Below are 16,456 nucleotides of genomic sequence, written 5' to 3'. Positions count from 1 at the left end.
CTTGATGATAAAAGCTCGAATAAAGCTCGAGCTTGAGCTCTATCAATCTTAAACGAGCCAAACTCAAGCCAGATGATAAAAGCTCGAATCAAGCTCGAGCTCGAGCTTGAGCTTGAATTAATCTTAAACGAGTTAAGCTCAAACCTGATACTATTCGGCTTGGTTTAAATCATTTACATCCCTACTTTTAAATAATAATAATTTAATGAAATAAATTTTATTATCCTACAGATGAAATTTAAATAAATTTATATTGAATACTACAAATACATAAAATATGCTTCTAAAATAATATGACTTTAAAAATAATGAAAAGATAAAAAAATAAATTTAAGAAAAGTTTATATGAAATAACAGCATTTCAATAAAAATGAATAGAAATATAAACAAAATACATATTTATGTTAATTTTGATAATAAATTTAATAAATACAAGATTGTAAACTAAAATAATAAATAATTTAAATTTAGATATTTGTCAAAAACAAGCTTAACATGTGTCAACAAAAGAGTTTGAACTTGTTGAGAGAAAATGACTAAACCTCTCCAATTCCATGCCTATATAGGTCTCAACTCTCACATGAATCGTTTCATCACAGAAACTCCACTGAAATTCGTGGGATTTTATATAGAAAATAATGAGTTAGAAAGAAAAAAAAAAGTGAAAAAAAAGAAAAAAAAATAAGCAAATCATCACCAAAATTCTGAAAAATTTATACAACAACTCTTCTAACCAGAAACCAATTTCTGTATGTGGTTTAACAAAATCATCAATCAATTTTACCCAAAAAATAAACATTTACGGAGAACGGTTTTTGGAAAATTAAATAAATTTGATTTTTAATATTGCTACTTTCAACCTCTATTCATCCTTATTCTTGAACGATTTGCACTTCAGTTTTAAATATATATATATAAAAAAATCAAAATGGTTTTTAGTTCCCACATATGTCGATCGACTATCCCCATAGTCTCCAGAATTAATGGCGTTGGTCGTCCGAAATGTGTTCAACAAACATTGTAGTTTTTCAAAATCTACTATTAATTAGTTCTGAATTTCGAAAAGTGTTAAACATAAAAGTTTTATATCTTCCACAAATACATCCTCCTGAAGATATTCAGATGCACGTGGCCACCAGAGCAACTATATCACACGTCGATGCACGCCGGCGCAAGAATCTCACACGCAGTCTCGAATTGGTGATTTCTGATTTCCGACCATTTCCGCACTATTTTTGAGCAATCCTGGAAAGATTGTTAATTTTTGAATATGTATTTAATCAATATGAATTTTGAAAGGTTTATCCAAAATTTCTCTATACATGTTTTGAACAAAATTGATTTATAAAAGGTTCCAACACCTGTTATTGGAGAAATTGGTTAAATAACCTCGGTCCACTCTTTTTTTAAGAAAATGACCTCCTCGACTTGAGGAGGTTATTTTCTTAAAAAAAAAAATATTTGACCGATGTTAAAAAATAAAATACCTCGTTATTGTAGTATGCGACGACTCATTTCCAAAAAAGAATCACCCTTCTGGAAATTACCCAATATCGGGTCTTTGCTTATGATTGTATAGGCTGTTGCAAAGAGTTTATCCTTGGTCAATATTTGGATATTTAAACAATGGCAAAAACTTGTGTGAGACGGTCTCACGGGTCGTAGTTGTGAGACGGATCTCTTATTTGGATCATCCATGAAAAAGTATAAGTTTTTATGCTAAGAGTATCACTTCTTATTGTGAATATGGGTAGGGTTGACCCGTCTCACAGATTAAGATCCGTGAGACGGTCTCACATGAGACTTACTCTTAAACAAATCCCTAAAAACTAAAATTGTATTTCGTTCCGAATAAATATCTGGTGTAGAGTTTTTTTCTAGTACAAAGATAAGTGTAGAATGTTGAAATGGATGAAAATTAAGTAGAAAGAAATGGTGTATCTATAGAAAACATATAATTGTGTCAGGAAAAATATAATTTTCGGGAAAAAAAATATGGGTAAATTGGGATTCAGTGCACAAAATGAATTATTTTAGTTTTTACTCCCTGGTGAGAGAAAATTATTTTAAAAATGCCACAAATACCCTTATTCCCTATTAAATTTTAATTGATAACCTGGGCCTTCCTGAAAATGGTATCAGAGCTTAGGTAAAATTATTTCAAACACACAAATTTATTATTACTAGTAAATAAATGTTTGAGGAGGAGAATTTCGAAAAATTATGAATCCGAACTCATGTTCGAGAAAAATAATTTACAAGAACCATTCCAATATTTTGGAATATACAAAAAAGTATCTAACCTTGATTAGATATCAGGAATAGTAAGGGACGCTACAACACCCTCAGGTAAACTTATAATTCAATGTAATAAGTTTTTGGAAATAGTACCTGATTCCTCTAAGCTCTCTTCAGACCTTATGGAAATACAGAAAACAGTATAAAATTATGGCAATTTGCTATACTATGTACCTCAACGAGTTGAGAAGTCCTAGAAAAACAAGAAGAAATTTTTGTAACCTTAAAGGACATTCAAACAAGAATTCAAACTAGGACAACAATCAAGTTCTAGTTAAAGAATTTCAGAAGGAAGATTACCACTATCTTTTGGTACTGAACCCTTGTTACATCAACAAGGGAAGGTCAAAGTAGTGTTAAAACCTTTAGCTGAAGAAGAAAAACTATCAATCTAATTAAATCTATCTCAGAAAAAATTAATCTGATGACAACCTTAGAAAAGATTGGTCTAGAGGATCTACAAGAGCTTGTGGAATCTTTCGCAAATCTCAAAGTCGTAGATCTAAAGATGAACACAACGGAAGGTGAACCACCTTCTATAACCTGGTCATCTTCTCAAGAACTACCAAGGGAAAGTGTGGGATCTCAGAATATAATATGGAAGAATCTTAACCCGATTTCCATACTTGTGGAGAAGAAAACCCAACAGGAAAAAGGTCAAGCAAGAATCAAATTCCTTTGCATCAAACACCATATGAGAATATGTTTTAGAACCAATAAATCATTATGGGGTTATGCTTAACCTAGATGTATTAGACTTCAAAAACATAGAAGATCTTATAGATGATTGGATATCAGCAATGAGAATCGTAGCAAGAACACTTGATCTTAATCGAGAAGGATTCATTAAACTTCTGGAAATGAGTCTTATGAGATCGGTGAAAATTGCTTGGGACATGACTTCGATAGAAACCAAAGAGTCAGTCCTAGCCGAAGAATCTCTTAGCGAGATAGCCGGATGAATAGATACCCTATTCAAAGCACATTTGATAGGGGTAGACTATTTTAACAGTCAAGACACAGAGAAGAAAAAAAAATACACTCAAGCTCTGTATAGTCTTGAATTATATGACATATGTTTAATGGATGAATACATTATGTTATTCACTAAATATAGATGGAATTTAGGGGTCGAAGAAGATATAGCAATGCAGCTCTTCTTCGCCAAGATGACAAGTCCCTTGGAGAGAAATGCTAATAAGGAAATATGTCCCTGGCAATCCAGATACATTGGCACGAAGAGCCTCTTTCCTTAAGGGAAAATTGGCAGAATGACGCCATTGGGCAGCATTACAAAAGAATTACAAACGTTTAAAGGGCATTAATAAATGTACTCCTTTATGTTGTAAGGAAAATGATCTTCCTAGTAATTATCGAAAGTAAACAACAGAAGTATAAGAGGAAAAGTTTTAGAACTCATCCTTATGCTAGAAGTTCTTGGAAGCCAAGAACAATATGGTCTAGACAGAAACCCGGATCTTATAAATCTGGGCAAAGAAGTGGACCATCAAGAAGTAGGATATCATCCCAATCATCGAGTACATCTCGAAGTACAAGAAGAACACCTACGAAAAAAACTTTCAGAAGAGCTCACACTCGAGCTAATGAAAGTTTCAAATGGTGATGAAGGAAAACTTCTAAACCCAAAAATGAAGGATTCTAGACGGTTTGGAGAAACAATGCTCTAGTTAAGAGCATATAAAAAGCTCCAACCAAAAGAAATATAATTCCTTAAGATAGCTCTACATAAGAATGAGGTAGAGTTTGAATCTAAGGTATCCTTAGAAGATGTCAAGAAAAGGATCAAAGAAAATTATAATAAAGATCCTTTGGCATGGTAGGATTAAATCAACTCAAAGCTTGTCTTAAAATTAAGGAAGGCAAAGAGTATGAATTTGTCTGTTGCAAGCCTATCCCAATGAAAATAATTGATCAAAGGGATATGCAGATTATAATCAAGGAACATTTGGACCTTGGTTTGATCAAAGCAGGAATTTCACAATATAGCAGCCCAGGTTTTCTGGTAAGACATCATGGTGAGATAAAACGAGAAAAAGCCAGATTGATTATTAATTATCAAGAAATTAATAAAATTCTGGAGTTTGATGGATATTTTATACCTAATAGAAAACACTTGATTAGTTGCATATGCAACGCCAAGATATTCTCTAAGTTTGACACTAAGTCGGATTTTATCAAATTCAGATGCAGGAAGAAAGCAAGAAATTCACAGCTTTATCCACACCCCCAAGGACATTATATTTGGGAGGTATTACCAATGAGATTGGCTAATTCACCTCAGATATTTCAAAGAAAAATGGATAATCTTTTTAAAGATTATTTTAAATTTATGTTTCTTTATATTGACGATATTTTAATAGCAATCTAAGAATATTGATAAACATGTTAAACACTTGGAGATTTTCTCCAATGTTTGTAAAAAAGAAGGACTGGTTTTATCTGAAAAGAAAGCAATCATTGTAACAAGAAAGATTGAATTCCTCGGAATTGAAATCGATGAGTCATGAATAATTCTACAAGAACACATAGTCGAAAAGGTGCATAATTTTCTAGAAAGTCTCAAAGACAATAAGCAACTTCAAAGTTTCTTAGGAGTTGTTAATTTTGATGTGATGTATATTAAAAACCTAGCAAATCATAGAAAATTGTTTAGTTCATATTGAAAAAAGATGCTAGATTTATATGGACAGAAGAACACACAAAAGGACTAAGCCAATTAAAAGACATTCGTAAGAATCTTCCAAAATTGGTTATTCATCAAGATGAAGATGATCTAATATTATATACGGATGCCAGTGATCATTGGTGGGCGGGAGTCTTAACAAAGCTCACTCCAGAGGGAGAACAGCCATGCAGATATTGCAATGAACTATTCTCGGATGCAGAAGCCATAAGATGTCATATCAATGAAAAAGAATTCTATGCAATAAAAAGGGCTTTTGAAAAATGGTCATTACTTCTACTTGCAAAGAAATTTACTTTGAAAGTTGATAATACACAGGTGAAAACTTTCTTAAGGAATAGAATTGAGTACTAAACCTGAGAAGACCATATTATTAAGATGAAAGTACTATGTCAGAATATATTTTTGATATTGTGATAATTAAATCTCATGAAAATATTCTTGCAGATTTTTTAACAAGAGATGGACAGCGGTGATATCGATGTCATCATCAAGATGCAGAGGCATTTGAGGGAACACCTTGAAATGCTTCAAAACGAGTTTAACAAGTTAGCACTGAACGCAGAAGTTGCGGGAAGGCTCCAACAAGTGGATAAGAGAATTGTCTCTAATCGAATCACATGATGTTTACAAGCATATACTCAGTTATGCTCTGTAATGCAAAAGCCTATCCTGAGAAGCCATTGGTTTCCCAAATGGAGAGTTTTCGAGTACATGACTCTATACCTGGAGCAGGGGATTCAAATACCTCTAGCACAAGTATTAAGTCGAGATCATCTCCAGATGAGTCGACTGAAACAAAGATCAACCTTAGGCCTAATACTGACAAGGGCAAATCTAAGGTTGATACTAATGAAGCTACAATTTCTCCATTACAGGTGTATCAACAATTGTGGGAGAAATTAAAAACAAGAGTAAGCATTAACCCCGCTACCAACAGGGTTGATGTTTCAGGAAAATATCATAGGGTATGGATGAAACCAAATTCATATCCAAAAAGAGGTCAAATCTTGGTATGAATTCCGGGCTCTTGCTTCAGTTTATACCACATCATCCAGCTTCCCAGAAATTTCAGGACTAGCTAAATGGATCAACGAAGCTGTTCTTGAAACTTGGACGAATAATGATTATTTGTCCAGATGAGATATTCTGGAGTTGTATTTTTTCAGTGCAGCACCAGAACCAGCAGGGAAAGGCTCACACAAAGATTTTCATTTCATCAAGCGAAGGAGGCTAGATATGAATGCACCGAAATTCATCAAGGATCCTCCTACAAACGAAACACCCCTGGTTTCTTCATTCAATGAAGATGACATCTCTACTAGAAGAGCATGGGAAGTTTAGGTCTATCTAACAGAGATGAACAAAGTTAAGTATCCATTTAAATTTTATCAAAATTCTGTAAATGGATTTTTCCTGTTAAATACAATGACAGAAAAAACAACAAGTTTTGTAGAAGACATATTTGAAAAGAAAAGAAATCTTCTGTAGAACAGCAAGCTACCGACAAACAAAAAGACTCACTGAAAATTCTGCAACATGGCACATGTGGGAAGATGGTCCGAGAACATCTGCCCAGAATGTCAGAACCAGAAATAACCGGAGTTTGGTAAAAGATTCAAGCCGAGATCTGATCGGAAACACTTTATCGATACCAGCACAAGTGGGGAAGGACCACAAGCACATTTTCCTCGGGGATACAAAAGCCAAAGATTCCCGACAAACAAAAGTGGACAATGTGATCATCCCACTAACAAAAGAAAGGACCACCATGTGAGTAGGAATACAAGGACCATCGTGTGAGTGGAATACAATGACCATCAATAATCGGTGGTAAAGGACAAAGAACATTGGATTCCCTATCTTTAAAGATAAAAGAAATCCAATAAATAGACAAGAAACTTAACCCCACAAATTTATCTATCAAAAGAAGTAAAAACGGGGTAAAAGAAACACACAAGAAAAATACCAATATTCTTTGAATATCTCAAGGCAGTCAAGAGATGTATCAAAAGGAAAAGAGAAGATCTGAGATTTTTCCGAGCCTATCATAAACGATTAAAGGATGAAGGCAAAGAAATTTGTTCAGACATAGTTCAAATCAATAAGGACCGAGTATGCTGGAAGATAAGACGAGAAGAAAAATCTCTGTCTAGATTCATATTCTAAACAAAACCAGGGACCACCTAAATGATGGAGAAAAGGGACCACTCAACCACTACAGAAAGTGGTCCATATGCAAGCTGTAAAAGTTTATCAAGATTTGAAATCCGAATTTCAAATCCGATAGAGCCTCCTATAAATAAGGCTTCTATCAGTAGTTAAACAAGTTTCTCCTCCTCTACAGGAAGTTACTATGTAATAATAAATGTTTGTGTTTGAACAAAGGAATCCTTTGCTCTAGCCTCTCTAATGTATTATTTTCAAAATTTTATCTTTTACTGTACACCCTAAGGTAGAAACGAATTAAGGTTGTGCCAAGTGCTGCTGAAGGAATTTGCGTCAGTAATCATCTGTTGCGACTGCGTGGTTGGACTGTGAGGAACAGTCTGTAAAATACGGTGGATATAACCCGGTGGCACTTCCGGTCAAAGTGTAAAAATATTTAATTTATTTTACAGAAGCATGATGGACCTTTACTTAAAAAAGAAAATCAATTATTAAAATATAAGGTTGAGGGGTATTTTGGGAAATTAGAGAGTGGAAATAAAATTAAAATATTTTGGGTACTGAACTTTAAGTTGCCCAAAAAATATTCATCTGAGAACCTCAAAACAAGTGAAAAACGATTTTTTAAAAAATAAAATAAAAAGAAAGATTAGTCGATGGGTCCTAGCTAGGGGTGGGCAGTCGGTTGGTTCGACCCGGTTTTTCTCCTATAACAGTTCAGTTTTTCGGTTTTTGGTTTTGAATATATCTGGTCCAAAACCAGATCATTTTATTACGGTTCGGTTTTTTTTTTTTTTGTAATACGGTTCGATTATATACAGTTTTATAATATTTTGTTAAGAAATAAAATTATACATCACTTGATGCTTGATGAATGCAACACATATAAAAGAAATAATGATAGTAGATGAGTAGAACATATACGATTACAATACACTTATGACTTAACAATCTAAGTTTCAATAACAATTTGAAATACAATTTCAAACCGTAACTCTTCAATAAAAAGATACACAGTCATTAAATTCCAATTTTCAACTCCAAAATGCATATAGATTTTGCATCTAAAATATCAATTTCTTTAATTTTGAAACTTTAACCGGCCAAAAAATCGATAAAACCGAACCATTTAAACCAATTTTTTTGATTTGGTCAGTTATTTTGCTTTTAGCCAAACTATGCTCACCCCTAGTCCCTAGCTAGCGGCCCACCCACACGCGTGGAGTGCTGCTGCACACGCGGCCCTGTTTGTTCGGCCGATGCGTATAATTTTTGGCTCTTCGTTGATCCATACATGTGCCATCAATGCACCCTTTACGTACGTGCACGGCGCAAGGGCCCTGTTTGTTCGGCCAGTGCGTTGCATCTCTTTCTCAATATAATTACATATCAAATATACAAATTGATAAATAAAGGAAGAATTGAAAGGCTTAGGCTTCGTTTGGGATTAATAAAAGAAGGAAAACAAATAAATTATTAAAAATTAAAAAATTAATCTTGTCATCTATATAGTTATTAATGTTGAAACTGTAACGTACCGTAATTTCATACTTAAAATTTGCGAAAAAATTAAAAATTTTCTTTAATAGAAACATCCTACGGTCGTCACTCATCATTCATAAAGTATCTTTGAAATCAACCATCACAATTAAAATTTGCTAAAAGAAAAAATCTGTCTCAAAATGTATCACAATCCACTCATAAAATCAGAGTATAAATGTTTTCATGCTTAAAATCTTAAAATAACGTAGGCGGTCCTCGGGTCTAGCCTCCCACTCAGTCCAAGCCTGCCCCTTGGTCGCCACCTCCCGTCTCCTCATCAACATAGTCACCTGCATCGATCAAGTCTAGTGAGTCTAAAGACTCAACACGTATAAACTGGGATAACGAGTATTACATAATAAAATCGCATGCATCTTAAAAATAGAACGCACATAACTTGAAACTTGAGCTTGCATAATAACTTGAACTTGCATACATATATAGACGTTCCATAACGTGAAACTTTCATAATCATAACTGCATACTTGAGCATACTAAAACATACATGACTTCATCATTTTTCGTAGAGGATGTTTCAAAGCAAGTGACCCATACATAATAAATGCCTGATCAGACACACCACAGTACTGGGCTGACAGGGACGTATCCACTGCCGCATACATGAGATCCCCGTTCATAATTTAACGGGCTGGTTGGTCCCCGTTCATAATTTAACGCTTTCCAACCACGATCTAACCCGTTCATAATTTAACGGGGCGGAGAGGTCCTCGGCCACGTTCACCGACTTCCAAACCCATTCATAATTTGGTCACAAGACATTTAGCATACCTCAAAACTTAAAATATTTCCTTTGCACGTCAACATACTTACTTGGCGTTGAGGGATTCGTTGGACTTCGATCGGGGCCGTCGCTGCTGCACATACTAACATGAAACTGCATACTTAACTTGCATAGCTTAGACGTATTAATCATACTTACTTAGAAGTTCATTCAATTCCTTAGGACGTTCTAAAATTCCCATGAATCGACCTTGTAAAACATTGTACTAAACCATAACATGAAACTCCAAACGATTCACTAAGTGTTCCCAAAAACTAGAGTACACGGACCCCGTGCCCACGTCCGGCTCCGGGTCCGTGTAGGTGTGGTGCAATGTGTCGTGAAGAAAAGTAGAGGCACGGACCCCGTACATAGGTCCGGGTATGGGTCCGTGTAGACACTGGAAAAAGGCACTTCGGAAGAACAAAGGCACGGACCCCGTGCTCTGGTCCATGTGGGGGGTCCGTGTTGGCACGCAATAGTTGCATCCAGAAGAAAACAAGGGCACGAGCCCCATGCCAGTGTCCGGGTCCGTGTACCCTCGATAAAAGCAAACCAACGAAAATTCAATACATGTGCTGCTTATCATCCTAGACTTGATTGTGCGGACCATGAATCGATACCCCGAGACCCATCCTAGCATTCCATAACAATGAACTAAACTGGTATAAACGCCCCAAAGCAACGACGTTCACCCTATGACACATACGACGCAAAATATAGCAAATGACATCAATTCGTTTCCTACGACTTCTAATTGATTTAAGTGCCTATCGATATGAAATGAAACCTCAAAAATACTCCCAACATCATTATCAATATACCTATACGCAGCAACGATCACCCGTCGATACCCAACAAAGCCTGCAACATTAAAACTTCAAGAACGCATCAACATCATACTTTCCTGAAAACGCAGTTTGAGCAGTCTCACGAAAAACACCATAACTCACTCAATTTTTATCCAAATAACTCGAATTTTATATCAAATCGAAGGTATCAAAAGGTTCTACGTTTTTTGCGTTGAAAGTATTCTCAGAATCCCGACTGAAAAATCGCAGTTTTCAACAGAGCAGCAAATTACGAAATTTCAAATCTAAAAATATTTCAAAACCGATCCAAATAATTTTCCGCTCAAATGACGAACATCACACATGAATTTTTACGCATAAAAATAACACAACACATAATATGACAAGATCGATGCCGAAAGAACAGAATATACGTGCCTTTTGATATCAAACGTTACCGAGACGGCGATACCGAAGCGGAGATGGCGCGAGGATTGATCCGGGACGAACGTGGCACGCTTTTCTTGGAATAAAAACCGATCAAAACTTGCTGGAAATTAAAGGGAAGGGGGCGGCTGCTGACCTACTCAAGAACCCTAGGTTTTCATCTTAAAAATGAAAAGAGAATGCAAAGTGTGTGTGTGAGTGTGAGTGTGAGTGTGTGTGTGTGGGGTGTAGGAACGTGTAGGGGGGGTTTTGTGTATTGATTAGGGAGATAATTGGGGGAGTTAATTAGGATTTAATTAGGGGAGTTAATTAGGTTAATGAAAATACTAATAACTAATTAACATGCTAAATAAAATACTAATCCCCCACTAATTAAGTAGCACCCCTAATTTAAAATAAAATGCACAAGTGTCAAATTTTTAATATTTAAAATCCCCAACTAATCAAATTAGTATTTTTAAAAAGCTTAAAATCTTAAAATCGCATAATAAATTAAATTAGGCTTTAAAAATGCTAAAACTTAATAAATCATTTAAATGTCATTTTCTTGACTTGAATAAAATGCCCCATTTTAAAATCACCTAAATCGTCGCCGGTCTCATTTCTTCGATCCCGCCTCGAATAATCGCCTGAAACATCAAACTCAAGGAGAACGTTTTAACGTGGATCAATTAAACATATTATAATTTAAAAATAATGAAAATTCATAAATCATGAATTAAAACCCAAATTAATGAAATAACCATGCATTAAAACCATTTAATACAATACATAAAGAATTTAATAACTGGCATGCATGTGGCTCACGTGGACCTTAAAGTTTTGGGACGTCACAATCTATCCTCCTTAATTTGAATTTCGTCCCCGAAATTCGCTTATCCTCGATAATCCAAAAGTTAGATTCTTAATTCTAGTATCCCAACGTCCACGCTACCGCTGCGCTACTCTGAATAAAACTAAGTCTTATGTTGTCCTTACGTCTCTTCGATCTTAATTAGATTGCCTACAAAAAAAAAACTCGTTTGCGAATCACAACTAAAATGACTCACGGTAACTTAGTTTACTTTACTACGACCTCGAATTCTGACTTTTTTCGTCGTTCCCAATATTAGAAATGGAGGTCACACTTATCGTATCTTACATTCTTTATACTATACCTGTAATGTCAACGACCTATTACATTAGCATTTATGCAGTTCAACTTAAGAACTCTTAGCACCAAAGGTTACTGATCAACTTCTATCCTCGGCAATATACTTAAAAGTTAAACCTTAGCTTAACCCCCATATGTTAATATCGGCCTACACTCCTTGAATCGAATATTTACCTTACGATACAAACTTACATAACTTAGCTATTTATGAGTATATCCCAAATATAAAATTGTTGCCAACCTTTAATTTCGAGTAACATAAATCCGTAAAACCCCAAAATATATAATATCGATATTCTGCTTAGATTATAAAACCTTCCTAGCATCAAACACATGCTTAAACTATTTTCTTCACGATTACAATATAGTTAAAGCCTAAGATACTTGAGCCTTCCTCATTGGACCGAATGTCCCACTTAAACGTATCCCCAATACTCAATTAATTCTAGCGTATAAAACTTAATAAGCTTCCTTTATTAATAATGGACTAACTCTAATGAATCAACTCCACTTATAACCCATAGAATTCTAGAATCCCCATATCAACCTTGTAGATTTGTTACTCAATAAAAATCTTAATATTCATTTATTGATAACTTATGTTGAACACCACTAATTCCCTTTTGTTTTTTATTTCATCCAAAAATTCTGTATGAACAAATATCCCATAAATTTAAAATTCAACCTTACGCAACCCAAATAGTTTTGGATATCATAATTCCAACACACATATTCACCTATTACCAAGTTTCTTAATGGATTACAAAATTTCCTCAAGACAAGGCGTCTACCTCAATCCTTACATGAATCTATCGAGTAACCTAACCGTCAATCATACCCAACTTTCTAGAAAAATAATATTCCAATAAAAGTATAGTCCTAACTGTTAAGATCATATCTAAAACTTATGACATCTCAAACTTCAGTTCCCAACAATCCGTTATCTCAATGTCTACTCTTATAACTTAACTAACTGCTCAACTTTACCTTAAATCATCATCACATTAAATTCTTAATTTACCACAACGTTATTTCACTAACGCTTAAATTTTCAAGTTCGAGATTGATTCATCCAACAATGTCCTTGATTTTTATTCCTTATAACATTATAACCCATATATATAAAGGTTCTAAGTATCCTTCTAACCTAAATCACCGAAAATTCCTATCATTTAAAACATCCAATTCTCAATTACCGCTAAACTAATTGCTCCAATCTCTTAACAATTGCAAAATAAATTCCTAATTTCCTTCATAATTACTCAACCTTGTAATTTTGAAAATCCTACAATTACCCATAAGTCCTTGGCGTTCCTAATTCCATCTTATAGATTTCACGTAACATAAAGTTCAATAATTTTAAGCTTATTAAACCCAAAGTCAATTTCATAACCTCGAAAAGCTACTGATCTTACTCAAGTGTTCCTCAAAAGTTTAAACTTAATCCTCAAAAATTTCGAAATTTGTAATTTGGTCCTTCAAGTTCTCAAAAATTATAATTTTGGCCCTACAACTCTTCTAATTTTGCATTTTAGGTCCCCATAAAATTTTCGCTTTTAGCCTCATAAAACCTAAAATTCTCGAAACTCAAAATTAATCCCAAACTTCGGTAAATTTTGAAAATAGTCCTTTAGATTTTTTTTTGCACTTAGGTCCTCAAATTATTGGTTATTACAATTAGGTCCTTAAAGTTCTCCATTCGTGCAATTCAATCTTTAAATCCAACTAGGGGAAGCATGCATACTAAATAAATTCTACGCTTTGTATACTTCCAAAGATCGTCGTTTTCCCGAATCATTAATCCTTACATGGAGTTCTCCAAAAATCAACTCAGCTAGCAACCACGAACCATCAGTAATTTCTTAGAAAATCTACAAGTCCCAAAAGCATTCATAATTGTCAAGTTCAACTTATGACCCACAATTATAACATCCGTACTACTAACCAAAAATTAAAATAGACAAATCATTTCCAACTTTTCCTAACGCCCAAAAGAAAAATTCTTACTCATGTCCAATTCCACCACCCAGCATGCAAGAAAATTAAATAATTTCTAATTTCATGTCGTAACATGCATAAAATTTTAAAGATCCAATCTCAACTCATAACGACAGATAAACCTGTACTCTAAAACGTATGTCATGTAAACATACAGGTGGTTGCATTAAAACATGCACATGCTGAAATCATGACTTGAATGCTTAATAAATGAAATAATTTAAAATTTTAAAACTTACAGACTTGAGGTGTGACTTCGTGAGCTTCTTGCGACTGGCAGTAGGCGTAACCCTTTACAAGAACACCGCTCTGATACCAACTGTAACGTACCGTAATTTCATACTTAAAATTTGCGGAAAAATTAAAATTTTTCTTTAATAGAAACATCCATACGGTCGTCACTCATCATTCATAAAGTATCTTTGAAATCAACCATCACAATTAAAATTTGCTAAAAGAAAAAAGCTGTCTCAAAATGTATCACAATCCACTCATAAAATCAGAGTATAAATGTTTTCATGCTTAAAATCTTAAAATAACGTAGGCGGTCCTCGGGTCTAGCCTCCCACTCAGTCCAAGCCTGCCCCTTGGTCGCCACCTCCCGTCTCCTCATCAACATAGTCACCTGCATCGATCAAGTCTAGTGAGTCTAAAGACTCAACACGTATAAACTGGGATAACGAGTATTACATAATAAAATCGCATGCATCTTAAAAATAGAACGCACATAACTTGAAACTTGAGCTTGCATAATAACTTGAACTTGCATACATATATAGACGTGCCATAACGTGAAACTTTCATAATCATAACTGCATACTTGAGCATACTAAAACATACATGACTTCATCATTTTTCGTAGAGGATGTTTCAAAGCAAGTGACCCATACATAATAAACGTCTGATCAGACACACCACAGTACTGGGCTGACAGGGACGTATCCACTGCCGCATACATGAGATCCCCGTTCATAATTTAACGGGCTGGTTGGTCCCCGTTCATAATTTAACGCTTTCCAACCACGATCTAACCCGTTCATAATTTAACGGGGCGGAGAGGTCCTCGGGCACGTTCACCGACTTCCAAACCCATTCATAATTTGGTCACAAGACATTTAGCATACCTCAAAACTTAAAATATTTCCTTTGCACGTCAACATACTTACTTGGCGTTGAGGGATTCGTTGAACTTCGATCGGGGCCGTCGCTGCTGCACATACTAACATGAAACTGCATACTTAACTTGCATAGCTTAGACGTATTGATCATACTTACTTACAAGTTCATTCAATTCCTTAGGACGTTCTAAAATTCCCATGAATCGACCTTGTAAAACATTGTACTAAACCATAACATGAAACTCCAAAGGATTCAATAAGTTTTCCCAAAAACTCGAGTACACGGACCCCGTGCCCACGTCCGGCTCCGGGTCCGTGTAGGTGTGGTGCAATGTGTCGTGAAGAAAAGTAGAGGCACGGACCCCGTACATAGGTCCGGGTATGGGTCCGTGTAGACACTGGAAAAAGGCACTCCGGAAGAACAAAGGCACGGACCTCGTGCTCTGGTCCATGTGGGGGTCCATGTTGGCACGCAATAGTTGCATCCAGAAGAAAACAAGGGCACGGGCCCCATGCCAGTGTCCGTGTCCGGGTCCGTGCACCCTCGATAAAAGCAAACCAACGAAAATTCAATACATGTGCTGCTTATCATCCTAGACTTGATTGTGCGGACCATGAACCGATACCCCGAGACCCATCCTAGCATTCCATAACAATGAACCAAACTGGTATAAACGCCCCAAAGCAACGACGTTCACCCTATGACACATACGGCGCAAAATATAGCAAATGACATCAATTCGTTTCCTACGACTTCTAATTGATTTAAGTGCCTATCGATATGAAATGAAACCTCAAAAATACTCCCAACATCATTATCAATATACCTATACGCAGCAACGATCACCCGTCGATCCCCAACGAAGCCTGCAACATTAAAGCTTCAAGAACACATCAACATCATACTTTCCTGAAAACGCAGTTTGAGCAGTCTCACGAAAAACACCATAACTCACTCAATTGTTATCCAAATAACTCGAATTTTATATCAAATCGAAGGTATCGAAAGGTTCTACGTTTTTTGCGTTGAAAGTATTCTCAGAATCCCGACTGAAAAATCGCAGTTTTCAACAGAGCAGCAAATTACGAAATTTCAAATCTAAAAATATTTCAAAACCGATCCAAATAATTTTCCGCTCAAATGACGAACGTCACACATGAATTTTTACGCATAAAAATAACACAACACATAATATGACAAGATCGATGCAGAAAGAACAGAATATACGTGGCTTTTGATATCAAACGTTACCGAGACGGCGATACCGAAGCGGAGATGGCGCGAGGATTGATCCGGGACGAACGTGGCACGCTTTTCTTGGAATAAAAACCGATCAAAACTTGCTGAAAATTAAAGGGAAGGGGGCGGCTGCTGACCTACTCAAGATCCCTAGGTTTTCTTCTTAAAAATGAAAAGAGAATGCAAAGTGTGTGTGTGTGAGTGTGAGTGTGTGT

This window comes from Primulina eburnea, chromosome 13 (assembly GCF_022965805.1).
Source record: "Primulina eburnea isolate SZY01 chromosome 13, ASM2296580v1, whole genome shotgun sequence".
Taxonomy (NCBI): Eukaryota; Viridiplantae; Streptophyta; class Magnoliopsida; order Lamiales; family Gesneriaceae; genus Primulina; species Primulina eburnea.
This window is presented reverse-complemented; position numbering follows the sequence as displayed.